At 44.2% G+C, this 27,834-nt stretch overlaps 1 protein-coding gene across 7 annotated transcripts in view; it reads left to right on the top strand.

Moving 5' to 3' along the window:
- The first annotated feature begins 13,163 nt into the window (after positions 1 to 13,163).
- Positions 13,164 to 27,834, top strand: part of BMAL1 (basic helix-loop-helix ARNT like 1) — a 47,895-nt gene continuing 33,224 nt past the window's right edge. For 5 of the 7 annotated variants that reach the window (XM_066187185.1, XM_066187188.1, XM_066187187.1 and 2 more), the window contains exon 1: positions 13,201 to 13,335. The gene's annotated coding sequence lies outside the window, so the exon portion shown is untranslated. The other 2 variants (XM_066187183.1, XM_066187184.1) reach the window with 2 other exon arrangements.

Genomic DNA, 27,834 nt, shown 5'->3' with positions numbered 1-27,834 from the left:
TGACAGGACCATCTTTGTTTCTCTATAAAAGTTTTTGTCTTATCCTTGCCAGAATAATCGGCTAGCATAGCCTATAAAGGAAATTTTTTTCTTAAAAACAAGTTTTTGTCTTGTAGAAGGGCCAAGGATCTTTCCCAGGCAAAGAGCAAAACTACTGCTCTGAAAGGAAAATGTGTATTTGTACATACAGATTCACAAGCTGCACACAAGTTCTACTGCAGTCAAAAAGAGTTTTAGAAGCACTGATGTAACAATATGTTATAAAATACTATGATATTTTAACCAAATATTAGGATATTCTAGTTTCCTGATAGTGAGTTTATGATGAATTCATTTCCCATTGAAATTCTGAAGGGGTGATTTCCTTACTCTGGAGACAGAAGAATTGGTTTGACATGTAATTTGAATTTATCATGCCAATTTACAGGATTCCAGAACGACTCCACACTAATTATGCATCCACCGAATATTTTCCTTTTCTAACTTTGTTACCTTGGCAATTGCTGCCTGGAACACTGAGTATCCTGCACTGCTGCTCTTACAGATACACTCCCAAAGAGTTTGAATCAAACCACTGTGTTTCAAGAAAAATAGAGTCACAGAAAAAGTGAGAGGACATCCTAATCTCATTGCAACTGCACTGCTAGGAGAAAACTCTGTGATGAAGGGAGCAGCAGCCGCCAATTTTAAAACACGTAACCCTTGCCTGAAAAAGGCCCAAACATACCTTGGGAGCAAGCAGGCTCCTAAGAACTTTAAACCCGACAGAAAGAAAATCCTGAAAGCCAAGAGCTGCCACCTCTTGGCAGCTGATCCACCTGGTAAAGTCACAGGCGGCTCTGAAATGAGCTGTCAAAATCCTCATCAGCAAAGCCTTTGTGCCGTCACGCTCCTCTCTAGATGCTCGGTGGCACTTGTGGCATCCTGCCACAGCCTCGTCAGGCAGGTTCACACCCACAAACTCTGCTCCCTGGGCCCACAGCTGGCCTGCCTGGCAGATTGGAAGCAGGATCTTGGTGTCTGCTCTGCGTGATTGCTGTTTCACACGTGTATGAAATGGTCTTTGGCACCTAAAACATCCCAGACATGCCCCCACCGCCCGACCATCTAACCTAAAAACTACAGCGGTGAGGTACCAGTGGGGAGCAGCCAGCTCAAACACCACTCCAGAGGGTTTTTTGTTCCATTTCTCAGTAATTGTTCATACAGGGACTATGCTTCTGCTTGGAAGTGTTCGGACCTGTTGCATAATGAAACATTCAGCATCACTGACACATTATGTGTGAATAAAACCAGCGTGCCCATGCCCTCCACTGTGATTCTGAACGTTCATTAACATTCATCATTCACCTGGAGGACAAAGACTGTTGTGTTTTATTATTGTCTGTCTTTCAAGTGAGTGGATAGTATATAATAGGTGGGTTTTGGTCCATTTCCCCTGTAAATATACTTGTTTCTCCTATAGCTGTACTATTTAAACATTATTTTACTGTGTTACCTGCTACTTTACCATAAAATCAGCTTATGCCTCTATTGGCTTGAAGACTCAGCAATTGCAGTACCTCCAGCTAAAAGGAAACTTGCAGAAAGGGAAAGGGAAAGGGAAAGGGAAAGGGAAAGGGAAAGGGAAAGGGAAAGGAAAAGGGAAAGGAAAAGGAAAAGGAAAAGGAAAAGGAAAAGGAAAAGGAAAAGGAAAAGGAAAAGGAAAAGGAAAAGGAAAAGGAAAAGGAAAAGGAAAAGGAAAAGGAAAAGGAAAAGGAAAAGGAAAAGGAGGCATTTTCTCCTCTTCAATTAGGAAGATTCTTCTGCTGCACGCATCGAAGCAGTAACACCGTATGGGTGGTAGCAGTCTCTGTCTCTCTCCCTGGCAGAGCTTTGTTTCACCCTTTCTCCAGTTCCAGTCAATGCTTCTATCACTATACAAAACCTTTTCAGTAGACAAGATATGCTCTTCCTATTAGAGACTTTTCTCCAGCCTTCTTTCATCGCTCCCTCTCACTTCTCTGCCCTCAGCAGCTCACTACCTGTTCTGTCCAGGGAAGATCCAGAAACTTCCCTTTGATTTTGAGCTCTTCATCACAGGATACCATAACGAATCACAGCTACCTGAGTCTATTCCACAGAAAAGAAACCCTGCTACTGCTTCAGTCTCAGAAAGCCTCTTAGAAAAACCACTGCTCTTTCCAGCTGCCTTCTCCTATTAAGGATTTCTAACAGCTCTTATCCCCTCACAGAAGGAGCAGCTCTCTGCATTTGATTTATTGGGAAGAATCTAGGCTTTAACAAGAGGTGAGATCTGAAAGTCAGGTGGGACTTTCTGTCAGTCTTTTGTCAGAAAGAAATGCAGCAATTCGAGGTCTGAAATTCTGATGTGGATGCGTCTACATCTGTGCTCCCCAGCAAGCTGAAGTGTTTCTTACCTCCACTTGTTCTGTCTTTAACAACAAGCAATAGTACACATAGTAATAGTTAGTGGTCACTGCTGATTATTTAATCACAGCAGAGCTCTGAACCTGCATTGTTTGCTTCAAACCCGCTGCCTTCAAACTGGATCAAAAAGATCCTTCAGGTTTTCAGGTAAAAACTCATCTTTACAGAAAGTCCAACATAGCCATAATTGTGGCAAAAGACTCCAACACTTCTTGAGTGAGCGAAAATTAAGTTTTTATTGAAGTGTTTTAAACAATCTTTTCATATCTATAGCCTAATTTGTTCATTTAATGCCTCTTATGACCAAAAAAACCCCCCACCATACATAATCACTCTTCCCTTGGGGGTTAACAGAACCCTTGCGACTACTTGTAACCATGGAAATATGAAGAGCTACTCAGAGCCCAACATCAAACCAACAGAGGTGCTGGGAGACAGAAAATAGATATATGATGAATTTGCTACACATGAAAGCCCATTGCATCTGTACCTCCTGCATTAACAACATAAAAAAAACGAAGTCACAAAGCCTTTTAATTGCTTAAAAGCATCTGGCATTTACCGTGGCTTCTCACAGAAAATAAAGGGAAAAGCCTTTAAAGGCTTGTTTTTAGAGCACTGAGTGCTTCTGAACTAGTTTAAAAGCACAGACAAGTAAGAGGTAAAAATGGTTACTGTGTGGAAGCAAGAGTAACAATATGCATGAAAAGAGTGAAAAAGGGCCCCTCTGAAGAAGCAGGGTTTTCATGGACTAGGATTGCAGTTATGGGGATTATGCAAACCCATGGCCAGTGACACCTGAGTTAGTCTGCTCCATGCACCGGCAAGAGAGTGTGCTCATCCTGGAATTTAACAGACACAGAAACCCCTCAGAAAAGCACTCATCTGATGATGTATTGACCTATCTGCCTTATAACAATAATAAGGCATGTGCATATTTAACTGCCTTCCCTGTGACAGCCCAAGCCACAAAACACTGCTTAACCAACCTCAATTCCAGTCCTCAAACACAGCCATCCTCCAAAACGGACACCTTTGGAAAAAAAGGAAAACACAGGCACAGCCATCCTCAAAATGAGACACCTTTGGAAAAACAGGAAAACACATGCATTCCTTGAAGTAATAAGCAAGATGTGACCAACAACAGAAAAAAACAAACAAAAAAAACCTCTTTAATAATTTGTCTAAGGAAATTACATCTACTTGAAAGATAAAATAATGAATAAAATAGAGAAACACCCCACAACCTATGTGCACACCATGTACATTACCCAGGTGCAGGGTGAATCAAAGAGCCAAAATTTGCCAGCACAATCAAACAGATACTCTCTCATTCTTGCAGCTTTGGTACCATCAAACAAACTGCTCAGACCTCACTGTGTGACCACTTTCTTTTCTTTAGCCCACTGATAACTACAGAATCAGAACTGTCTTCCAACTGTCTTCTGTAGGTCAAGACTGAGACATTCTGGGCCTGTGTCAGCTGAATGAAATACACATTTACTGCCTCTCACAGCTATGATTTGTTCATCATACCACTGTCTATTTACCCCGTTTGTCACAATTGTTTTTCAGGTCTTCATTAAATTTTATACTCAGGATCAGATTATTGCCATGAAAAATGAAGATACCATGTGGACAACACTTCCTTGCGATTTCTTTGTCATTTTATTGGTACTTTCAGTTTCAGAGCTACCTTGCATACCTTTGCAGATATGCTGAGGTAGGGTATATTCTTTACACAAACCCACAGGCTATTACAAAATCCAAATGGATTCCATAGGGTTACATGAGACGTCCAGAATGCATTTCTAGTGTGCCAAGAGAATCTTGGCTACCCTTCATGTTTCCAACAAGTGTGTGATTTCATTTTTAGTCATATTTAGGAACTCAGTACTCCTGAGAAATGCCAAATGCAACAGGTAGAAATGTCTGAATACCGGCCAAGTAACAGAAGTCTGCAGTTTTTTATTAGTGCAAAATCTTCACATGGGCCAATTAATACAATTATTGACTAATGTACATTATTATTATTTGTGGTGTTTTAGCCTTTTACCCTCTGGACCTCAAGCTAGTACCTAAAATCACAAACAAAAAGATAATGCGAAAAAAGAATTAGGTGTACCACAACAGAACACCAGCAAAAAGAGCAACGATTTTCATTTTTATCTTTTATTTCAGTGGAGAATCTTGAGAGACTTTAAAAAAATTAAAAAGAATGCTTTATGCTGTTTTATGCCATCGACATCATTAAGCATGACACAGCATAAGGATTATGGAAGCAAACCTAAGGAAACTCAAAATAATTGGCTACCCCAAGCTGCTACTTCCACCTTGCAGTTTGAATTAATTAAGAGATCACGTGTCAAACAACAGTAGAAAACCACATACCTAAAAGGATTACCGTCCTGAGAAGGCAGGAAAGAATTTTAGCATAGGTGTTCTTTCCACAGAAGGATGAGAGCTGTAGGTATCACACCAAGGCTGGGCTCTCTGGCCGGCGTGCCTGCAGGAGGAGTATGTGAGAAAGCACTGAACAGGGTTTTATTTTGTTGGGTGTTGCAAGTTTGTCTGTCATTAAGCTGTTAAGACTCCCCTGTAATCTCCTGCATCGCTTCTCCATCTCTGTTTCAAACATTGGTTCACAGGACATGAAGCTTATAACTAGGCAACTTCCAGGAAGCACATCCAAGGAAGCAAAGGAACGGACAGGGAAATAAACACGGTAAGTGCATACACAGAATATCTTAAATTTCAGCGGCGTGATGTGAAAATCATTGACGTAACACTGGACAAGAAGTGCAACTGCCCACCGGCATTTTTTTATTTTAAAAAATTGCATTGTTTTGGTCATTAAAATGCGTTGATTAATATATCCTAGAGAAATCTGTAGCACTCAGAGCAAGCCACAACCATCTGCTTAGACAGTACAGCCTGCCCTGCCCTGGGCTCCTGGGGCAGCCCCTCATTTATCTGGCAACAATGAAAGCTTCAGTCATGCTCCCTCCACTCCCTCTGACTCCAGGGTCAAGCTGCTGTGTCACAATTTCAAGAACAGTATGACTGTGGTCCAGACTAGTCCTTCCATGCCCTTCTTGTCTCCAAACACAAGTTCATGGTGAGGTTTGTGTTACGTTTAAGACAGTGTAACAGGTCGCTTTGACCATCGTCTTTTTGCTCATCACACTGAGAACTACCGGAGGTTTTTTCAGAAGTAAAAAAAAAAAATAATTGCTCACAAGGCATAGAACAATACATCATGTGAGTCAAAACCATTCTGCAAAGGCCCTAATTTTCATGTTTGTGGTCACGTATGGAAATATAAACATCACATTGATATCAAAGAAGCGCAAGGAGAGTTCAAATTTATGCCACTCCCAGTGGTGTGCACGCAATTAATAAGCAGATTCATGAAGCCATGGGGTGGGTGTGGAGAGGGTGGGGCCTCTGTCAGATGTGGGAGGGAGCTTTGTAGCTTGACTTCAAGTTCAAACTGTTTGGGCAACTGCAGGAGAAAGGAGTGGTGGATGCAAGCCCAGCATGAAAGCTGAGCTGAAGGACTCACATGGTGCAGAACCTCGTGGCCACCGCTCGTGGGGAACAAGTGGAGGGTGAAGTCCCCTTGTTTTCCTTTGTTAAATCCCTCCCTTCAAACCCCAAGGGGTTGTAGCAGCAGTCTGGGTGAGAATACATTTAGTGTGACATTGGTGCTGAAGATTTCGACAAGCCATTGCAATCTTTAGCTCCCTAAACACACAAAACACGATGGATGCCAGGTCACTCACATGGGGAAACAAAATGTGCAAAGAAAAGCAGCTTTCCACCCTTCCTAGGCAAGTTTTGCTGCTGAGAAAAGAATCAAATCACCCTTCCATCATCAGTGGGACATCCTGACACCTTTCAGTTTCCAGTTCACATCCCCCAGAGAACAGCTCCTGAGGTGATGACATCAGGGCCCAGGGGCTGGTGGGGCCAGGGGAGGTTGTAAAAAGTGTGGGATTCAGGGAGAAACATCTCAAGGGAGCTCTACTGCATGCTGTGCTGAGGGTGCAGTGCCTGCCGCCCCTCAAGAGCGCCTTATTTTTTCCTTTCTCTGCATCAGTTCTTTTCCCAAGCATCTCCAAGAACAGGTAACTTTAGCTTCTCTCAGGATTCTTTTGTCATTTGTTTAGAGCCGACTGGGATTTGAAAGCCGCAAAGATGGAAAAGACTTTTCTTTTTGCATGAACAGAGAGATGAAGTCCTAGGACTTTAAGGCAAGAGGCAAACTACTTAATAATTGTTGGATTTTGGAATTAGGTTGCAATTTGGCATCCACTTCATCCTTCCATGATATAAATATTACCAAGTGAATCCAAATCATGCATGTAAGCTCATCTTTGTGTATAATTATTAGTACAAACCATCTTTTATGTTATTTGTGCTAGTTGCTGGAATTTATCCCCAGCATATGTTACTAAGGATTCCTTTTCATTGCCTTTTGCAGTCACTGAAATGGCACATCCATTTTATGACATGTGCTGTATATGTATTTTTTGATCACATCACCACAAAACGTCCCTTTAATGCTATTGATACACTGACCATTTCTTACCATGAAATGGACAGAAAATGTCCATGGGGAAAGACAAGACACTAAGATGAAATATGAGTGACTGAGCACAAATATGAGAATAGGTTTTACAGGATTATGTTAAGTATCCTTTAGACTGTAAAGATGTCAGCTAACGTAAAACTCTAATGTACCAGCTGCTGTCCAAATAGATCACAAAATGAAAGTTCTCATGCTGAGCAGGGCTTAAAATAGAGCAGCTGATGAGTAAGACACTCTCTCTTATATAAACTTCACATTTCATGCACTAAGACATTTCATTGTCAGATATTCGTGGGGTTGCTATTTTCCATGAAAAATCTGCGGCGGAACAAAAGCACCAAACTGTTTCACTTCTCAGGCTCCAAGATTGTTATTTTCGTGCCACACAGAAACTCCCTCCTAGTCTGCTTTGTGATTCATGTGTTTGGCTGAATAACTTTCCTGGAACTCAGAACAAGAGGGAAACCTTCCCTAAGTACTTCCTGTCTTTCTACATGCGCTAATAACAAGACGGAGTCCTCCCACCTTTCCCATTTACAACACTCCAGGCACACCTACTGGTTGATACACTCATAAGCCTCAGAATGAGTATGCTTTTGCTCTGGTTTTTAAATAGCAGCTTTTTCTCTAGCAACAAAACTGGTTTTTTGTCTAACATTAGCATGTACCAAAGCAGTATTAATAGATTGCTTAATTAATAGACAACGGAGAAGTCGTAGCTTAGCATGAAACATGGAAGATTCATTGGTCTTTCCCTTTTTCCTGCCTACAGCCACTCATGGCTTTAGACAGGAAAATCTTAAAACCCTGGACAGAAAGATGTGATGCTGAGGGGAAGAACAATCTGTGTCATGTGTTTAACCCTGTAGGCCTCACTGCAGAGGCCTGATGGAGCAAGCAGGAAACCAATGCTGAATTTTGACTGTGTGAGAAGGAAGCAAAAACTCCAGAATAAGGTCTAGTATATTTACAAGATGAAACACCAAAAAATAAAGTCACTGTCTCTGTCAATCTGGAAATCCATCCTCCCACCATGGATTGTTAAAGCTCCTACTAGAGTTTTCAGCACTGAAAAGAGAATCAAGCCCCTAACTTTCATAATTTGCAAAGTCTCTTTTAAAAATATGCCCTGAGCTTGACAGTTTCCTTGTGAAAGTAGAATGTTTTGTGTAACTGATTTGGAAAACCAAGTGGTGGTTCTGAGTGACTCCCCAAACTCTTTAGAAGGCTGCCATGAGTTGCTCCAGTTCTAATTGTGGCTTAATATGTGGGTGTAATCCTGAACCGACTCATTAATCTCCAGGCCTGTTTTTCCAATCTGCAAAAGGGAGGATATTATACTTAATTAATACAGTCTGTGACTGTTTAAAAAAAAAGATTACTATTTAAATGACATTTACAATCCCAATTATACTTTTCTGTTCAACTGTTTCTGCTTCTTATTTACCCTTCAGAACAAGCAAATTGAGGCTGATTGAAATCCATTCTCCGTTCATTTCAGTACCAAAAGCAAAAGTTTTGGTGTTTAATGGAACTCACAAAATTTTAAGACCCCTACCAAGAAAAGGCAGCAAACCTCTACCCTGAATCTTAGTGTCCTCAATAAATCCTGAAGAAACACTGTCAGTAATTTTTAAGCGTGTCTTTGACCCAATTCTCTTCTAACAAAAAGGCTTCTAGGATTCTTCATTATTTTTTGTGAAGGGAGGGAAGAATATCACACCAGCTAACTCTAGGTTAGAGTGATGTGATGCATTAAAAAATGTAAGCAGCAAATATACCGCTGACTCAAAATTACTCCAAGAATGAACACTGAGTTTTTTAGCAACAAAAATGATATATAAAACTCTAGGAAATACGTTAATAAAATCCCAGGGGAAAAAAATGCTGTTCTTTGAAAAGGCTGTAGCCCTTTAGAATTTTCAACTTAAAACATTATATTCACTATAATTCTCTTAACATATTTACAGTTTACCACATCTTCTTCAAGTTCAGATTCCCAGACTCCGAAATACAAACTCAATATCATGTATTTTTAATGAAGTAAAAACTCTGAAGTTCTTTAACCTTCATTAAGGTCAAGTCCAGATAAAGACAGAAATTCTTTGTCCTGAACCTTCTGTAAAGATTGAAAATATATTGCAAAGAAGTATTTAGAATTTCTTAATTCCCTGGCTTTAGCCTGATTTTCCTCATCAGATTCTTCTTCCTGTTCCTGCCATGCTGCCAGACAGTGGATTGCCAACTCCTGGGAGTTCCTATTGAGTCTCTGAATATTAATTGGTGTTCTCAGAGACCACAGGGCTGAAATCAATGGATTGTATAAGAATCTTCTCTTTTTGCCCAAAACAAGTTTTTAGCCCTTTAAATTATGATAGAGGCCAGGAGGAAGACGAATGGGTTTTAAAAAGCTCGGAAGGAAGCAGGCACACGAAAAAGTCAACAGTTATTGCTTTATATTTATGAAATCAATGCTCAAATATGGAAACATTGTGGTAGGAGGTGCACCCATTAAAGCAGCAAGTGTTTATACAAACAAAAGCAGAAAAACCTAATATTCCCCTGGATTAGGTTTTGTAATAGCTCGAAAATGTGATGAACTGGGAAAAGAATGAGCCTGCAACAGCTTATTTTGATAAAACCCTTACTTTGAAGAGGTCTGAGCCAGCCACACAGGAGCTGTGACAGACTACAGGCAACAGGTCACCACTGTGAGAATTCCTGCATCAGTCTGCAAACAATCCAAGCCATAGTTTGCAGTTTCTTCTGCCCCCACAACTGGGTTGAAGCAAGGCACCAACTCTGTAGCAGGGTCAGAAATAGGGCTCAGTCATCTCTGGGGTGTTTAATGTACAGACAGAATAAGAAATCCAGATATTCAAATTATTAAGACTGGATAATTTTCTGTGAGCTTTGACTTCTCCTGCTGTAGGTCAAGATCACAGCTTGTATGTCTAGAGACAAATGGAGGAAGATTTGGATAAAAAGGTAAGACAGGTTAATTAATATTGCATGGCTGAAAACCTATAAACAAACAGCAGCTGGTTAAAATGCTCTAAAGCAGTTGGATCCACAGCTAGGTGCTAAAATAGACATCCTATCCTGCACATATTTCGGAAGACGTTAAAAAATAAACACATATAATTCTATCTCCAAACCATTTCACAAAAATCCACCCTCCAAAACCTCTGAGATCTGTGTCCTCTGTGTCTCCCGCTGCGGGTCATGAATCATGTTTGAGAGAAAAAACAACTAAAATATCAAAGAACTAATGTGGCTGGTTACTTCTGAATATCTGTGGGTGTTCCAGAGATATATCAAGACTGCTTGAAGGCAACTCCTGCCCAAAAAAACCCAAAACCAACCAACCAAACAAAAAAACCCAAAAAACAAAAACCCACAAAAAACAAACAAACACCAAAAAACCCTAACAGTTTTTCGGTTATCACCTGAGAAACCAGGTTCCTTTGTCTGCAAGGAACTAGAAGATTTATCTAGATTTAAAACCTCGCAGATTCTAAAGTGAAACCACTGCTATGGCCTTATCACACCTTAGGTAGGCTGCATTTAATGGAGATCATATCTGCCACTCTTCTTGACACAAAGCCAAAATCCTAAGACCTGGAAAGTTTTTACTGTAGCATTCAAACGTGAATACAATAAAGAAAATTGGCTGGAACATGAGCTACTTTTTGCAGTATCCTATTCATAAACCATGATTTTCAGTACAATTGCCACACAGCACACCCTCTCTCTTGCTTTTAAATTGACATTTTAAGCCAAAAACGAGTGTAAATTTCGGTGTTTAAACATGGTGTAACCATTAACACATTAACATAGCGAAGGAGGCAGTTAACGTTCTGCCCTAAGATCTAATTTACTTTGTTCTTAGAAAGAAAAAGCATAAAATCTGAGAATAAATCAGGTGACACTTGTCTGGATGAGGAAATGCTTCTGCTCTTGTATCAGACACACCGGTGCACAGTGGCCTGAGCTGAGCTGCTCTGCCCAGCTGCTCCCAGGTTTGTGGGGTGCTCTACTTCAAGTGCTCCCTCAAGTCCCTTGCAAGGAGAAAAAGCTCTGCTTTTGGTCAAGCCTCACCTCTCCTGTTTGCCTTTTTGTCTCTTGAAGCCTGTGGTGGAAGGGTGGTGCAAACTCTTTTGGCGTCAGGAGCTGAACTCAGGTCTTGTCAAATTTAAAATTGTCACTTCTTAGCTCCTCACCTCTAAAATCCCAAGGTGCAAGATGCCAGATTCACCTAGGGATAGAAATTCCCTGACAATCTATTTCAAGGGGAGTCACAGAACAGGACTGATATATATCATCAGATGGTGAAACTTGGAATTTGATTAACCAGATGCTGTTATTTTCTTTATTATCTCATGAATAGAAACCACGGTGTAAAAACAACTCAAAACAATTGCTCACTGGGAAATCTGACATATGGCCTGCTAAGCTGCTCTCCTACAGAAATAGCTAAAGATCATTACTCTTGGCATCATTCCCTACCACAGGCACAGGGCTCATTAAAACAGACACTATGTGATCGAGCCCATAAGGAAGATTCTTTCTACAGATGGGTAGAAACAATGAGCAAAACTACAAAGGCTGAGCTGAAAGAAGTAGTCAAGGAGACTTCTCCACCTCCATAACTTCTGTGCGCTAAAACAAATCAAACCAGCACCGTTTCGCTGGAAATAAAAGGATGCGTCTTCTCCTCACTCTTCAAGGTACGCGTTTCCATCCTGCTAATGTACGGCATTCCATTTAACTCGTTCTGCTGGAGGGTTTCTCCCGAGCCAAGAGTATCCTGATGTGAAGGGAGAGTTTTGTATCCAGCAGGGGCCACTTGTTGCCCGTGTTTAGTCCCCACTGAATGAGATGGAAACGAGCTGTTAACGCTGTCCCGGGCTGAGCCCGAGTCCTGCGCTGGTGGATTGGGATAACCACAAGCACGCCGTGGCGCAATCCCGCTGCAATCCACATTTGCCTGGTGATGTTACCCTAGGAAACGTAAACCAAACCGCTGGGACGTGGCATCGCAGGACAGGAAATGTTAAGACAATTAGGATGTGGCAACGATAATCGGATGCAGCGATCACGCAATCACGTTTAGCAAATGTTTGCATTTGAAAGCAGCTAAACTGTGATTATGTTCTTGCAACACATCCCCTCTACGCTGCTGTGTGGATTGTCTAAATTTAGACTAGGAGATGGCGCGGTAGATGGCTTTACCACATTCCACCGCTGGCCTTTTCGCACACGTCGGACAGAACCGGCGCCGCGAGCAGCTCCGGCGTCCCATCAGTGCCAGGGACGCTGTGCCAGCATCGCAGCCGTCCCTCCCGGCCGAGCCGGAGGCCGAGGGCTCAGAGGTGTCCGGGACACACCAGGGACACCCCGGCAGGGTACTGTGTGCCCCGCGGACACCAGGCGGGGCGCAGCACCGGGACCCTGAGGGGGGACGCGGCCGAGGCGGCGGCGGGCTGAAGGACACGACGGTGACCCTCGGGCGGGGCGGGGGCAAAGGGCCCAAAGCTGACCCTGAAGGTGGATGGGTGGTCACAGCGCGGCACCGGCTCCCTGAGGCACCAGGGCGGTGTCCAGGGCCGGGCCGAGGCCGCGCCGCCGCGGGAAGGAAGGAGACGAGGCCCGGGCGGGGCGGCCGCGCTGGGGCAGCGCCGCCATGGCTTTCACACCTCGGCGCGTGACGTCACGGCCGCGGGTGACGTCACGCGGCGGTGACGCAGAGGTTCGGGCGAGCCCCAGCGCTGGGGCGGGGAGCGGGCGGGGCCGCGGGCGGCGCCGCCGGGGCAAGAAGCGCGGGCGAGGCCGCGCCCTCGCTGCCTCCCCGGGCACACCCGGGCACACCCAGGCCCCGAACCCTCGCCGACCCCGCCGCCACCGCCACATCCGGGTCCCGGCGGCGCCCCCCTCAGCCCCGCCCGCTAGCGGGGGGCGGGACCAGAACCCGCAGCCGCGCTCCCGATTGGCCGGCGCCGCGGGTCCGCCCGGGGATTTGCCGGCGCTCGGGGGGGCGGGCGTTGCCCGCTCGGCGGCCGCCCATTGGGCGAGGCGGGTTCGGAGCCGCTCTCCCGTTGGCGGGCGGGCGCGTCCGGTGCGGGGCCGGGGGAGGGTGCCATTGGCTGGAAAGTAGGTTAGTGGTGCGCCGTCGGGTGGCAAGCCAGGCGGAAAGTAGGTCAGGGACGGGGGCTGCCTGCGCCGGGCGTGCGGCGCTGCCGGGGGGCCGCGACCCCCGCCCGCCCTCTCTTCGGCCGGGCGCGGCGCGGCGAGGGGCGCGCGGAGCCGCGGTGAGCGCCAGGGCCGGCGGGCGGGGGGCGCCGAGGGGCGGGGGGGGGGGCCCGGGGGGGAGCGCGGCCCCGGCGGAGCCGCCGCCCCCGGCAGCCGCGGGAGCCCCGGGAGGGGACGGCGGACGGCGGAGGGGCGGGGGCCCGGGCCGGGAGATGGCGGCGATGGGACCCCCCCGGCGGCCGTGCCGGGCTGTGTCTCCGGGAGCCGGGACCGCGGCGGGGGCCCCGTTACGGAGCGGCCCCGGCGCGGGCTGGCCCGGCGGTGTGGCAGCACCGGGGGAACGGGGCCGGCAGGCGGGCCCGGAGCCGCGGGCTGAGCCGGGCCGGGGTCCCGCGGAGGGCAGGGGCGGTGGCGGGGCTCGGGGCGGAGGCGTGCCGGGCTGCGCCCCCTCCCCGGTGCCAGTCGCCCCCCGGGACGGGCAGGCTCGGGCGGCGCTCACAGAGGGGACGGTGCCCCGGCCGCCGCAGCGGCCCTGCCCCCCCCGGGGTCTCCGCCGGGCTCTCCGGGATCGGGGAGGCCCGGTGTGGAAGCCCAGAGGGATGGCGGTACTCGGGAATTCCCGGTCCCACCCGCGGGCGGGTGCCAGCCCCGCGGCCGGGGAGCACGGAGCATCCCGGGCACCTGCCGGCGTGTTTCCCTGGGGATCCCCCTGATCCCCGGCTGCTCTCCCGGTGCCCTGTCGGCCACCTGTGTGCGCCTCGCCTGTCGCCGGCGGAGGGAAGGTTTTCCTCCGCCTGTGAACGTAACACCCCGGGATCACCAGGGTGGCTTCCCGAGATCAGGATTTTGCGCTTGGGGAGGCAAGGGAATCGCTTTGCGTTTTTTAGTTGCAGAGGTTTCTGTTACTCCAGTGCCTCGATTTTAACAGTTTGGGGAAGGTTTTCGTACTTGAAAAACAACGGTGAAGGAACAAGTGGGTGTGTTTTCTTGCCTTGGAAGCAAATATGCCTGCTGGAATTTTTAAGTATTTCCTTAGTGTGTGAGGTAGGAAAGGTCAGCTGCAGAGCGTGTTCTAATCTCTTTTCAAAAATCGGTCTTTAAGCAGATTTTATTTTTTTTTTTTAATTTTGGAACTTCAGTAGTCAAAATACTGCATTTTTTTTCTTTTTTTTTTTTTTAATTTAAACATGCTTGTGTTAAAAGTACCTGTCCTGCCAGTTTACCTTTTTCTTTTCTCAGAAGGGCTTTTTAAACGTCAGTGGCTGATAATACACAGGCTGCAGCTAAATCTGTGAGGGAGAGAAGAAAGAGTGCTCGTTCCAATTAAGTATTAATTCTGTCTAACTGTCTCGGTAAAAGGTCTTGCAGAAGGCTGAGGTTAAACGCTGCCCTCTTCAGAAGGTATGTTTTGTATCCTCCAGGAATATGCAAATGCAAATAGCTCTTTGAAGCATCAGGAACTGCAGACCTCTCTCTGGTTACGCTAAACCACAGCTGCTTATTAAGGAGGAAGCCTTTACTCCTCCTGACTTCTGTGGGTTCAGTGCTCCTCGTGACCGTTCGTGGGGTTTTATCCCTGCTTGTCGAAGTTGAGTGTGTAAAATAATCTCCAGCCGCAAGCATTTCAGTGGGGTTTGATGCTGTTTTAGCCCGTATTCTCTTCCACACCGTGCGTTTCCAGTGTCGCTTGGGATGGCAGCAGCTGCGGTGTGTGGGGCCGTGAAGGATCCAGCTCTGTATAAGAAGCTCCTTGGGAGAGCAGACAAGAGAGGAGCGCCGCAGAGAACGTGAAGAAAGCTGCTTGGTTTGGGTGGCTGGAGCTGGGGTTCCACAAAGCCAGAGCTGGAATTAGGGCCTGCTGCCACGTCCCTGTCAGCGCCTGCTCCCGAGAGACCTGCTGTGTTTGGGGACCCTTGGCTAGGGGTGTCTTAGGAAGGTGATCTTTGTAGGGGGTCTTTAGAGGAGATTTGTTTTCTCTCTTCAAATACCTGCCCTCGAGGATTCTTTTGGGCAACCAGGAGTAAGGACAGAGAGCATTCTCTGGATTTGTTTGATGGAGCTTAGAGTGGCACACAGTTCTTTGATGCTGTGCAAAGCTGAGAGCTGCAGGTGAGGAAGGCAGGTTTTCCAAGGGAATTGATATCAAGGACGTTGGAAATACTAGGAGACATGCACCTTATTTATTTACATGAGTACAGGAGTGCTGTTTTCATGCTCAACTGTAATATTTTAAGCTGTTTTCAGCATGGGGCCCATTGCCTGTGTTGTTATACTTTGAGAGGTGCTACAGGAAAACCTGAGGGAATACATTATTGTAAAGTGAAACAAAGGAAATTTGGTGCATCCTGTAGTGAGTTTTTGTTTCAGTTCTGTAACCTGCATGCTTTTCATTCTTACCTTTACCATCAGTGTTGTCCATAGTTCTGGTTCTAAAAAGGGCAGAAAAGTAGTGAAAGGCAGCTGCCCGTATCCCCAGGTGTTAGGAAGTTCTCTGTAGCTAGTTGTCTTCAATAAAAGCTGTCTAAAGGCATATCAAATGCAAATGACTGCAAAGAGAAGCCCAAAATAAATACATATTTTTAATCTCTGGTTCTCACTAAGTTTACAGAAGGCAATATTTAAGCTTTCTCTATTTACTTTGATACATTAAGCATGTTTTGAAACTTTAATTTTTTGGCTGTCATCATATTTTGAGAGCTTCAGCCTGAAATAATTGGTTTTGATAAATGCAATAGCTGACTGGATGATGCTGACTGGAACTTAGTTACCAACTTCTGAAATTTGCTTATTTAAAGTTCTGCTTGATCAACCCACAGAAATTACGGTCTGTGTCTTGGAAGTGCTTGAAGATGCAAATGAAGTGGTTGATGGCATTTTCAAACCTGGTGAAAGAGGTTTCGTTGTGGGTCTTCCAGTGTCTCTAAGAGCTGCTGTAGATAGATTTTGGGCAGTAGATTGAGGATGGGTGAAGCAAAGCAAAGGAGTGCTCTGCCTGTGGGGCGTGTGTATATATATCTATGTGGATGTCGTGGTCTCGCATTGCAGTAGGAGATATGTTCCAGCTTTAGTCAGATCAAATCCAGACTGATTCTCAGGCGTTACACAGTTGAAATTCAAGACACTGGAGCAGAAAAATGATGCACTCAAAAATTCAGAAGGCTTTTCTCCCCTAAAAGTTGCTCTATTGAGTTATTTAGAAAGCCTGTTTAAGTTTTGACTATTTTTTTTTTTGCGTGAGGAAGAGATCTCAGTTGTGATTATCCAATTGGTTTTTATTTGTATTTAAGGACTCTGAGCTTTGTCGCTTAACCTGTGATGTCTAATTAATTGAGCTGCACATTGAATGGGGTGGATATCAAGGTAACTCACTGCCATTAACTGCATATTGCACCTGCCTTTTTACCTCAGTTTGTTGGAAAAATGCAGTAAGGCTACTTATCTAAGGCCCAGACTTCATCTCCTTGGAAACCTGATCTTTCACCAGATGTTGAGAAATGTAATTTCTTTTTTAATCCATTCTGCAGAAGAACGCAGATCAAAACAGCGTCTTCAGGCTTTGTTAGTCTGGAATATTCATTACCTAAAAGAAATAGTCTGACATTTCAGTCTTTGCCCCAAAGAAGATTGATCATTCGTGTTGTGTTTGGTATTGTTTCAAATTTATTTTAGCTGATGCTCAAGTTCCTGGTTTCTGGTTTAATTAGATTCAAGAACTGGCTGATAATGGGTTCTTCATGTGTAAAGTACAGGACTGTTTGAGGACCCACGCCATCTTTTTTCTGTCTCTGCTCAGGTCACACTTTCTCCTTTGCAGCTGCAGAAAGGTATTTCTTAGGCAGCACATTGAGAATTTGTAACCTTTTCAGTCTGCTGCCATTTGAGAAGCTGTTATCCAATGTCTGCTGTGTCAGACGCACTTCTGGGTCAGCTGCTGATGTCAGAGCAGCTTGTGGCCCTGTGCTGGAGCTGTGCTGGAGTTTACTAGGTTGGCCTCTTGCAGGAACGGTGCCAGTAGGCTGCTCAGAAGAGCAGGAGATCTCCTTGGCAGCCCTTTGGAGGGGAGAACTAACAAGCCGTGTTTCCCGGGGCTCAAGGTGTTGACGTTCTCTGCTGACATAAAGGGGCCCATTCATGAGTCCCAGCAGCTGAGGCTGTAGTTCCTGGGGTGGTTTTGGCTGGCGTTTCCATGCAGGTGTTGGTGGGTTCTGTTCTCCAGGGGTGCAGGGCAGTTCAGTAGCCCCTGGGAAGGGCAGCAGGTACCTTGCTAAATCCTAAACAGCAGTTCCCTGTGTGGCTGGGATGGAAACCCATCTTCCCCCGGGCAGTTGCTGTAGCACTGGGAAGGATGTTTGGTGATTCCTCGGCAGCATCTTTTTGGCACCATGTCTCTGAAATCACTTTCCTAGGAAGGCGTTGTGTGGTAGCTCTTAGGTCCTCATTCAGTTGCAGCCTTTTGCCTTAATTCCTTTCTGTGTCTGCTAAAAAAGAAGTGGATGGAATCCATGTGTTTTAATGACTGGCTGCGTTCTTGATACAGGACTACTCAGAAAACTAAAGTTTTTATTATCCACTTGGGATTGGTGTAGGTTTTGAAGGGTGGATGAAGTAAGACTACTAGGGAGCTCAGAAATTATTATTATTATTGATCTCAAATTCTTTTTGTCATGGAAACTTCCTTGAAATGCCTTTGCCTTTTATAATTTGCCTTACCAAGATGGACAAAATCAAAAGGACTGGTAGAAATTGCTAAATAGTGCTGTACTGCGGAATATTTATCTGGTGAAGTGAGAAGAAAAAGTTGCTTCCTAGAAAAAAGAGGAGAAAATAAAGCTAGTAAACTTTTATTTTACCGTTTCTCTCGCTCTTTTTTTCTTTTTTTTTTGTAAGAATGTTTTTTCTGGGTTTTCTTTCCTTAACTCGTTATGAATGGATTTCTTTGTTGTCTGTGGATTTTTCTTGGAGTGTTACGAAATTTAGGACTTCTGTTCCATTTTGAAGCAAAATTAAAATATTTGATACTAAAATATCAAAACTTTCATCCTTTATGTTGTGTGTATGCCTTGCAGTCGTTGAGAGTGGCAGCAAGTTGGCTTTGGTTGGAGTTCTACTGATATTTTTATCTTTCACTCAAGGACCTCTGATAAGTGTATTTTAAATGTCCTTGAGTTTTGGGCTTTCTGCTGCACTTTGGCAACTGGCTTGTTAGTTTTCATATAACCTTGGAAAATAATATTTATTTTGCCCACAGACTTCAATGGCCTGGTCATTTTTTCAGGGATAGAGTCTGTGGTCTGGAATAGATTGCAAAAAAAAATCAGATGTTTGTTTTGGAGGTTTATGGTTTTTTAACCTTGTCTTGACCACATTGGAGTTTCCAGTTCGAAGTTCTAGAATTGTTGACTAAGAAACAGGAGGCCCATTTATTCCTCTGTTCCCATTCCCAATGTGCTTTGTTGCCAAGGCATTTCACGTAATCTTGGCATTTGCTTTTGCAAATTGGTTTGTTATTGATGAAATTAATTCATAATGAGTTAATGGAAAAAAGTCGGTATCGGCACTGTGCCCTCAACATAGTTAAGAATATTTTTGTGTTATCGTCAGCACATGGCCCAAATTCATAAATTCAGAAAATTGCATGTATTTGTGATCTTAGAAGGCTCTGATATCTGGAATTGCTTTTTTTCTCCTTATCAATCCAATAAAGCCCCAGGATATTAGGCAATTTTGCTGCCCTAGAGTAACATTTTACTGTGGTTTTAGTCTCTAACCAATTTACTGTGGCTTGGAAGTTTCTATTACAAATAGTGTTGCTTTCTTCCTATTTTGATAGTTTCTTATTTTAAAACATATTTTCACTGCAATGACCAAACCAATCTCTGGATATTGTAGTTTATTTCAGAAACCTGTCAAGTCAGGTTCAGTGACTTCTTAGAGGAATTTGTCACATAAAACAGAATTGCTGGAAGTGTGCTGTAATTAAAGAACAGTCTGTTCAAAATGTTGTCGAATGCTTTCTATGCAGTTTGGGTCCAAATTCTAGAAATACTGGGAGTTACTTGTGTTTTAGAAATACAAGGCCAGCAATTGGATATTCCTGTTTTAAACAGACAGATACAAGACTTTATGCTAGTTTGGGTTCGTGTTGGGATTTTCTGTTTCACTTCTGCTAGAAATTTTAGGACGTTTCTGTAAATACATTTTTCTCCATCTGAGACATGTGCAACTTGGTCAGCTTGTCTGGCCAGGAGATGGCCTGAAGAAAGATGGGTATTTCCCTATTACAGCATTTTAGAATCGAGTTCCCTCTGTTTGAGGTATCCCAGCTGGCAATAATGAGATCTCAATTACTGTACTTGGCATTATTTGTTGAATGAGGTAATTCCTCATTTACCTGGCTTGACCATGATACTCTTCCATAGCGAATGCCTGCTTTATTTTCTTAGCTGGAGTGGCTCTTCATTTACCTTACTCCAATGTTTTTGTCATTGTCAAGAATAAGATGATGAGGGGGGGGGAAAAGCCCAACAGAGAAGGTTAGTGCAGTCAGCTATTAGAGAAACTGTTTCTACATTCCCGTTCCTGGTGGAGATTATCAACTTGCCATTTTAGAGCAAATTTTAACAATGGGATACATCTGATGCCATTGTGCAGCTCTTCTGACTGTCCTTGCTTTGTGTGTTCCTCCCAAGAATTTATGGTCTGACTGATGGATTTTTGCAGATTTTCAAGGAGCATGTGGGTAACATGCCGCTGTTCAGGGCAGAATCATCAGGGCTCTGCTCTGGTACCTGGACAGGACAAAATCCTGGTTTTGGTGCCCAGCAGTTTGGTTTATAATGACACACGAGTCCTTTGCATCATCTGTGGACAGCTGGATGAGTTTGGACAGCAGTTTTGATGATCGTTTGAACTGGGTTGCCATGGACAGTGTAGCCTCCATCAGTGCTCCGACCTTTTCCTGGCTGAGAATTTCCCATGTATCCTGTCCCTCTGTTCCATGGTGGCATTTGTGTTTGGGCAATGATCCGGGCCTGGGGAATCTGCTGGGTCTCAAGGGTGAGTATTTGCCCCAGAAGAGGGATTTGAGACTGCTGATGCCGTACAACTTGTGCCTTCATAAACACTTCTGCTTCTGTGGGTTAGGAAGCAGCTCACCAAGTGAGTATTCCTGAAGGAGAGGTGGGAGAGGCAGGAAGTGTGAAGAGTGCTGTTTTAAATGTGTTACACTGCAACCTTCATGTGGAAGAAGAGGCTTTGTGACAAGGTATTTTTGGATTAAGCTGTGTTGGGTCATTTCTTTCATAAATCTGCATAAAAATTTGATGAAAAAATCTGGTTTTGGCACTGAAACCCGGGAAAAACAAGCAACTTTTTACTTTCATCTCTGGAGCTATACAGTGGAGGTTTTCAGTATTTATTGTGCCATTTTTTAAAAATTCTCTTTTATAACAGGGAAGAGTAACTCAGGCAGACCTCTGACTCTTTTCCCTTTCCCCTCGCTGGCCCATGTGCCTCTGGGTTTCCAGATGAACAAATATAGAAGTGTTTCAGATACACAAATCTCTCAGGAGCTCATTCACCACCGTCACCTGACTTTGCCAGAGCCGAACACTTTCGTGTCCAAGTTGTTGTCAAACTGATAATTTATGTAAAATTGGCAGAGACCCAGCGATGTCTCCAGTTAAACTTGCCAGGAAGTCTGGAGGAAATGGAATATAGGAAAGAGACTGAGGGGAAGAAGATTTTGTTTCTGAGACAGTATATGGTTTGAACTCCATTAATTGTGCACACCTCTGCTGCCTTTGAGGAGGGGACCTGTCTATTTAAAAAAATAAATAAATTTTTGAATTGCTGTTTAAGAATGATTCTCAAACTTGGCATAGATCTCATCTTGCTGCCAGTTGGTTTAAGCATTCTGTTTTCAAGAAGCAAAGCTTTCTAAAACCTACCCAGGCTTCCATTGAAAAAAATATTGGCAACATAGTTTGTTCTTGATGTTCTTATCAAGTGGCTGTTGAGGAGAAGTGTCCTTGTGTTCAGTGGCACGAAAAGCTCTTTAAGACTGTAACGTGTCCTAATTAAAGAGATTTACTACAAAATTTGAACTTTATTTGGAATATAAATGGAACGTAAGACAAAGTTTAACCCAGCGGATAACAGGAGGATCTATACCTTCTACTTAAAGCGAATTGACTTACTTCTTTCCTAGAGCATGTGAACACTGATAAAGACCAAATAGTTGCACACCTTTGAAAGAGGCAGAGCTAAAAAAAAAAAAAAATAAAAATCTTCCACATAACAAAAAAGTGAGCAAAAAGTGCCCGCTGGTATCTCATTAGAGACCCAGGTAGTGTTATAGCATATTGACGATCATTAGTCAACTTTTTTAGAATTTTAAAGTTCTTTGAAGTGCTTAAATTAGTGTTGCAGAGTTCTTGCTGCTTTTTAGAACGTGCCTTTTAGATTTGGATTTGCTCAGGCAAGTGCTTAAGCCTCCATGGATTCGTTCACGGTGTGCTGTAACGCTTGTGTAATCTACTTTCTTTGGCACACATTTCAGGTGCATGCTTCTTATTTTTTAAAACAAATATTTGGTCCCTCGTCCGACTCGTCCTCTAGTTTTAGGATATTTCTGTGCTCTGCTAGTTTCCTGTAGCCCCAAACACACTGGAATGGTGGTGCCCTTTGAGAAACCTGGAAAAGTACTGGTTTCTGTGTACTTGTCAGTGAACCCTATTTTTTCCATTTTTCTGTTGAATTTTGTTTGGCGACTTTGGAAAACCTGGTAACCGGTGTCTTAGCTGGTCCCTGACACTATTTACAGACACAGACACTCAAGAATTCACCCTTAGAGCTGCCTGTGTGTGGCTTTCTGTCCCTTTGTCTCAGCTGTGTGAGCGCTTTGTTTGCTCTCTCGTGTGTGTTTTGTGGCGGTGACGATGTTTTGGAGTGATGCTGCGTTGGCAACCAGGTCACAGAACAATATTGGTGCAGGTTCTCAGGCTTGCCTGGAGGAGTGGCTGGCGAGTGGATTTCAAAGGCTTTCAGGAAGCAGAAAAAGGAACTTCCCTGCCCTTCCAACACCTGGAAGAATCTTGAGGCACTAGCTTAAAGGAGACACGTTGGGGATAAAAACAGCTAACTTTGACTGGCCTTTCTAGCAATGTTGCGGTGAAGTTTGGAGTTTTTCACCTCCAAATACAGCCCAGCATGTCCCCTTTAACTCCTCCCTATGACGGAATTTGGCCGAGCCTTTGTTTGGCAGCAGCGAGTGAGTTTCTCTTCAATCATTCCTCACGGTGTAGTTCTGTATTTTCCACACATCCTTCCAGGGGTGTACTCATCCCAATCATTTCCACATGCGAGCTCTTCCTTGTTTTCCACCCTTGAGAGGGCTGGTCCCTTAGTTCCTGGTGGCTCCTTGTGTCGCTGGGCTCTGCTTTTATCTTCATAGTTTGCACATTCCCAGTGCTCAGGCTGTAGGCATCGGTCGTCTCAGTGCAGGTGGATCTGATGGATCCGTGTGCCATCCCAACACTGAGCGATGTTTCTCAAACCTAACCTGAGCAACATTCAGCCAGGTTCTTTCTTGACTGTGCTGCTGTGGATGGGAGATGGGTTTCACTTGGGTGTTGATAAAACAGATTTCTAGAAAAGGAGCAAATTTATCCAGAGCAGCAGCTCACAAACAAAATAAATACATTTCAGAGTGTTTTCTTGAAGGCTGCTGTTACCCTGGAGGCTTTGTAGGGTTATTTGTGCTGTAATCTCCCTTTGAGAGCTGGCCTGTGTGCTCCCACATTCAGGTGTGTGTTTGCCAGGGAAGTTGAATGGACACTCACTGGTGAGTCTCTCCCCTCCATTGTACAGTGCTGGTATTTATTTGACTTCCGAATCACCTTACTGTCATCTACTCAGACTTGTAGCATTTTTTAAAATTACTTCTTTACAGGATTAGGTTTAATCTATTTTGGATCTCTGTGGCATTAGGTAAGCACCGGTGCTGCATGGGAGTACCCAGCTGAATGCTGGAGCCAGGAGGTTAAAAGCTCTTGCAGTTACAAAGGGTTAAAAGGTTAGATTTTCAACGTCTCAACTAATGAAGTGGTGTGAATTCTGTCGCCTGAATGTCCCAAAGAGGAGTGTGTGCTGCACTGTAAAAATCCACCTAGCCCTGTATTAAATAAACTATCAAACTGATTCATAGTTAGCGTGTGTGAGCTGAGCAAGGATTAGTCAGTGGCATTGATTCTGGCAATTTCCACTTGGCTTGCTTGAGAAATACGTGTGCCCTTTCTAACTAGCAGCCAGTCCTGTTTCTGTATGTCACACTTCCAAGAGGAAGTGACTGAGGGTGGAAGGACTTTATTGACTGGCAGTCCCCAGGGCAGCGTTGGAGAGGTGCACAAAAGAATCTGTGCCTTGGTAAACAAGGATATCGAGCTGGACTCAAAGGTGGGCTGATCTATGTAGGATGTTAATTATGTCATAACTTTAATACTTTCCCGGACCTGATAAAGCATGAATGGAAAACTGAAAGGAGTTCAAGGAATTAACTGTTTTGCAAACATTAATTTAGAGTGTCAGATGAAAGGAACACAACTAAACTTACTTAAAGGAGGAGAAAGCAATTCACTGGATTAATCCTTCAGTCAATGAGCTGATAACGTTATCTGGTAGGAGAAAATGAAATCAGGTTTAATAGCAGATAGGTACCTTAGTGAAATTCAGGCTAGAAGAGTTGGAAGTTAGGAACGAGGAGAACTAAGCCTTGGAACAGAAAAGGTGGGAGGCGAGTAAGGGATTCTTACAACACATCAATTCTTCCAGGATATCTTTGTCAAGGAAACTTTGACCTGAATTACAGCATATCACTGTGTCCTATAAAACAGTAGATGAGGTTGCCTCCTGTTGCAGCAGAGGAGAGCAGAACACATGATTGTACAAGGGAAGAGATATGAATGAATCTGGTATCAGTGTCGAGATAAAATTTGCCTGCTTATCTGTACTCTGTGTTTGAGTAGAAGGAAGTGCAAGGACATGCAGCTTTTACCAGGCTGAGAAGGACAGGGAGGGCCAGAGAGACTTGGAGCAGAGAGAAGGTGGGACTACGGAGACTCTCGCAGCAAAACGAGTCAAAAGGTTAAAAATACTACAGGGGGTTCTCATGTTGTTATTCTCTAAAGCACACACAAAACACAATACCCACGAGGTTTGTTCAGCCAAACTAAAATGCAAAGCAAACGTCACTTTCGGTCTTAATAATTAAACGGATCAAAATATGACACTTCTCTTTTTTTGGAATAAGAATATCAAGTTTTAATACCAGTGATTTGCTATCAGTTGAAAATTTCAAGCGCTGATACTGGAGGGAGACAAAAGTGGGAGAGAAACCTGAGGAGCTGATACTCATATTTAGGAAAACAAAGACTGAGCGGTTTAACGTGAAGATAATGAAAGTGCCTTTACATTTGTCAGGGTAAATATTTTGTGTTTAGTCATTTACTTCAGAATTTAATAGAGAATATAAGTTTAAGCTCGTACCTTTAGGGACAACAAATAAATTCAATGCATGTGGAAGGGGAGACAGAACCTTTGAAGAGAGCTGAAGGGACTTTAACAGATAAGAAAGCGTTTCAGCTGAGCACCAGATGAATGACTGAAGAAAACACCCATACAAAAAGTGCACGTATTTCTCTGTTAAACTCAGGGCACAACAGTGCAGGAGATTGAAGTGCACATTTCAGAAAAGTGGGACTCTAGAAAAAGCCAGAACTCTTTGTATCTATTGTTAGGTACGTGATCCTCTGAAAGACGTGATTCTTTTCTGTTCTAAGCATGTGTGTCTGGTTGCCTTTTTCCCTGTGTGTAATCAAAGGTCAGAGGTTGGGCTTGATGATTTTGGAGGTCTTTTCCAACCTTAATGATTCTATGAATCAGTAACAGTTTGCCTGCTTCAGTGCCTCCTTTGGCCTATTTGAAAAAGACAGTTGAGAGCTCTGCTTAATGATAGGGAGGATCTGGTACTGCAGGAGAGATTTGAGGTGAGTGGGGCAGTGTGTATGGACTGTAAGTGCCTGGCAAGGTGAGGCCTGGGGCTGCCATTCTGGTGTTTGCCTTGGGTGGTTTGTGCCTGCTGACTTTTACGCGGTTCCTTGCTCAGTGCTGTTGCTTCTGGGTGCTGCAGAGGAGTTCAGCTGTTCAAACTGGATTCGAAATTCCACTCACAAAAGCAGACACCGAGCATATAAACCTGGCTTCCTGTATTAGACTGGGTTTTTTTACTGATAAGCTAAGCTCTTACAAACTGCTTTGCTAAACTTGTAATGCCTACTGATTTGGTTCAAACGTTCCACCAGGTGCTCAGTGGTGGTAGGGTGGTCATTGCAGGTGAGGTAACTTAAAGCAGAGTTGACCTGGAAGGGTTTTTTGAGGATGTGGTGTATTTCACACTTCCCCTACGTGTATTCCAAGTGTATCATACTTGTAAATAGAAGTTTTTCTGAACACCTGGGAATGGAGATCGTGTTCTTTTACTGGTAACAAATGAAGGCAAGAGAGACCATTGTGTGCCATGAAGAAGACCCCTAAAGTTGCTGTATGGCTGTGTCTCCAGCAGGGCTGTGAGTTGCTCCTGGTGAAGAGTAGGATCAGGGCCCACAGTTATTTTCAGCTCAAGGACTTCACAGGCCACATGTGGTGGTACCCCTCAGCAGAATCCATTCCCATGAGCTGGTCCTACCTCTCCGTGCAAACCACATGAGCTTCTGGGCCTCCTGTTACCTGGCAGAGAGTTTCCACCGCCTTCCACCTCATGTGAAGGGCTGAATTGTTTTGGGCTTTTCAGCCAAGATTTGTTGGATGTCCCCGTGACATTTGGTGTGTTTGTAGATTTTGGTCCTGCCAGTTTTCTAAGCTGAAGAGGACCAGTTTATTTCATTGTTCCTTAAGCAGAACTCGGTGCCTCTGTTGTTCTGCTGAGTGAAAGTAGAAAGTTTTCCATTTTTCTAATAAATTTAATTGCTGTGGATTTCTTGGATGATATCCAAGCCATCTTCTGTTCAGGAGCTGTAAATAATTATGAGCATTTGTAAGTGGTAACTAAGGGACTGCATTATTAATATTTGGCACAAGTCTGCTACTTGCAGAAATAAAATCATCTAAACCTACTTGTGCTTTTTTGAGGAGGAATGTGAACTGTCTAGTGATCCTTCCTAGGTCCACTGGGATCAGACTGCGTAGGTCGTGGAATGTTCTCTTTTGGCATTAAAACAATGGGTTGGAAAAACTTCTGGTTGCAAGTGTTAGTCAGATGTCCCTCTGCTCTGTGTTGCATCCCTGCTTGATTAGGAGGGGAAGGAGGTTGCTGTGTAGATGGATCTTTGAGTCAAGGACAAGAAATCGTTAAAATAAAAAATCAAGCATGCAGCCTTCTGTTTTATGAAGAGTCCTTTTTTGGGGTGGGTGGCTGTAGTTTGTTGTCTTGGGTTTTTTCTGAACAGGTTTTCTTCCTCAGTTGCCCATGTTTGGTCTTGGCAGGATTTTTTATCTCTTGGTTTTTTCGTATGTGTGTGTCTGTTACACGCTGTTCTTCTCCGCTTGCAGTTCCATTCTTTTTAATTTTTTGTTGAGATGAGATTAATTTTTAATTTTTAGTTGGTTGAGATGTCAGCATAGCAATAAGAACCCCGTTAAGTGAACTGCTGGTGTTCCCTGATCGTTCCTCTGCCTTTATAAAGGCTGGCATGATTTGGGAACATGAGTCTTTGTTCCAAATACAGCAGCAATTTTAAAACTTCTTCAGTTTCAGTTGCAATGTAAAAGTACGCATTCAAACATGACTGTTGATTTAAATCAGAAATCGTGGATTTAAAAGCCTGTCTGGAAAATGCAAGTCTGAGGCTTGTATCCAGCTGTATCTCTGGCTGCTGAATGTCACAGGTTTGGAAATTTGGTGGCTCTCAACAGCAGCATGAATGTACAGAGGCACAAGAAGGGAACATGTTGGATCAGCCATTTCTCTAAAGGGCTGTCCTATTGCTCTAGGCTCTGCTCAAGAAAATAAAGCTTATACTCCCACTGCAGCAGTGACTGCAGAGTGGATGGGAATGCTCCTCTACCGTGTCTGTATATTCATAACTTGTCGTTCACAAAAGAGCAGAGTAAATGTCACAGTGCAGATGTGGATCAGTGGAAAGGTTTCAGCACACCTTGTCTTGCTCAAGCCAAGGAGGGATTTGCGGGTTGAAAACAAATCCTGTGGGAGTGCTGAAAATATCTTGAAAGTGCAGAAAGGCTGTAGCAGGGGTATTTTAACTGCTTACTCTAGTTGGGTGGCACATTTCTTCCCTTCCCCTTCTCTGCCATGGCTCTTACTCTTGCTTTGAGCTGCTCCTGGGTATCATCTGACCTTTCAGCAAGGCAGTTGAGATTTCTGAGCCCTCAGAAGACTGTGCTTTCTCTCAAGTTATTGCTCAGCCTGATGAATTCAACACACTGTGTACAGCCAGGCTCTGGGGACTTTATAAAAGTCTCTGCTGGAGTACTGGAAGGGAAAT

Source organism: Chamaea fasciata, unplaced genomic scaffold (assembly GCF_029207755.1).
Source record: "Chamaea fasciata isolate MVZ Bird 193981 ecotype frontalis unplaced genomic scaffold, bChaFas1.0.hap1 SCAF_7, whole genome shotgun sequence".
Taxonomy (NCBI): domain Eukaryota; kingdom Metazoa; phylum Chordata; class Aves; order Passeriformes; family Sylviidae; genus Chamaea; species Chamaea fasciata.
The sequence above is the reverse complement of the archived record's forward strand: the minus strand, read 5'-3'. Positions and strand labels throughout refer to the sequence as shown.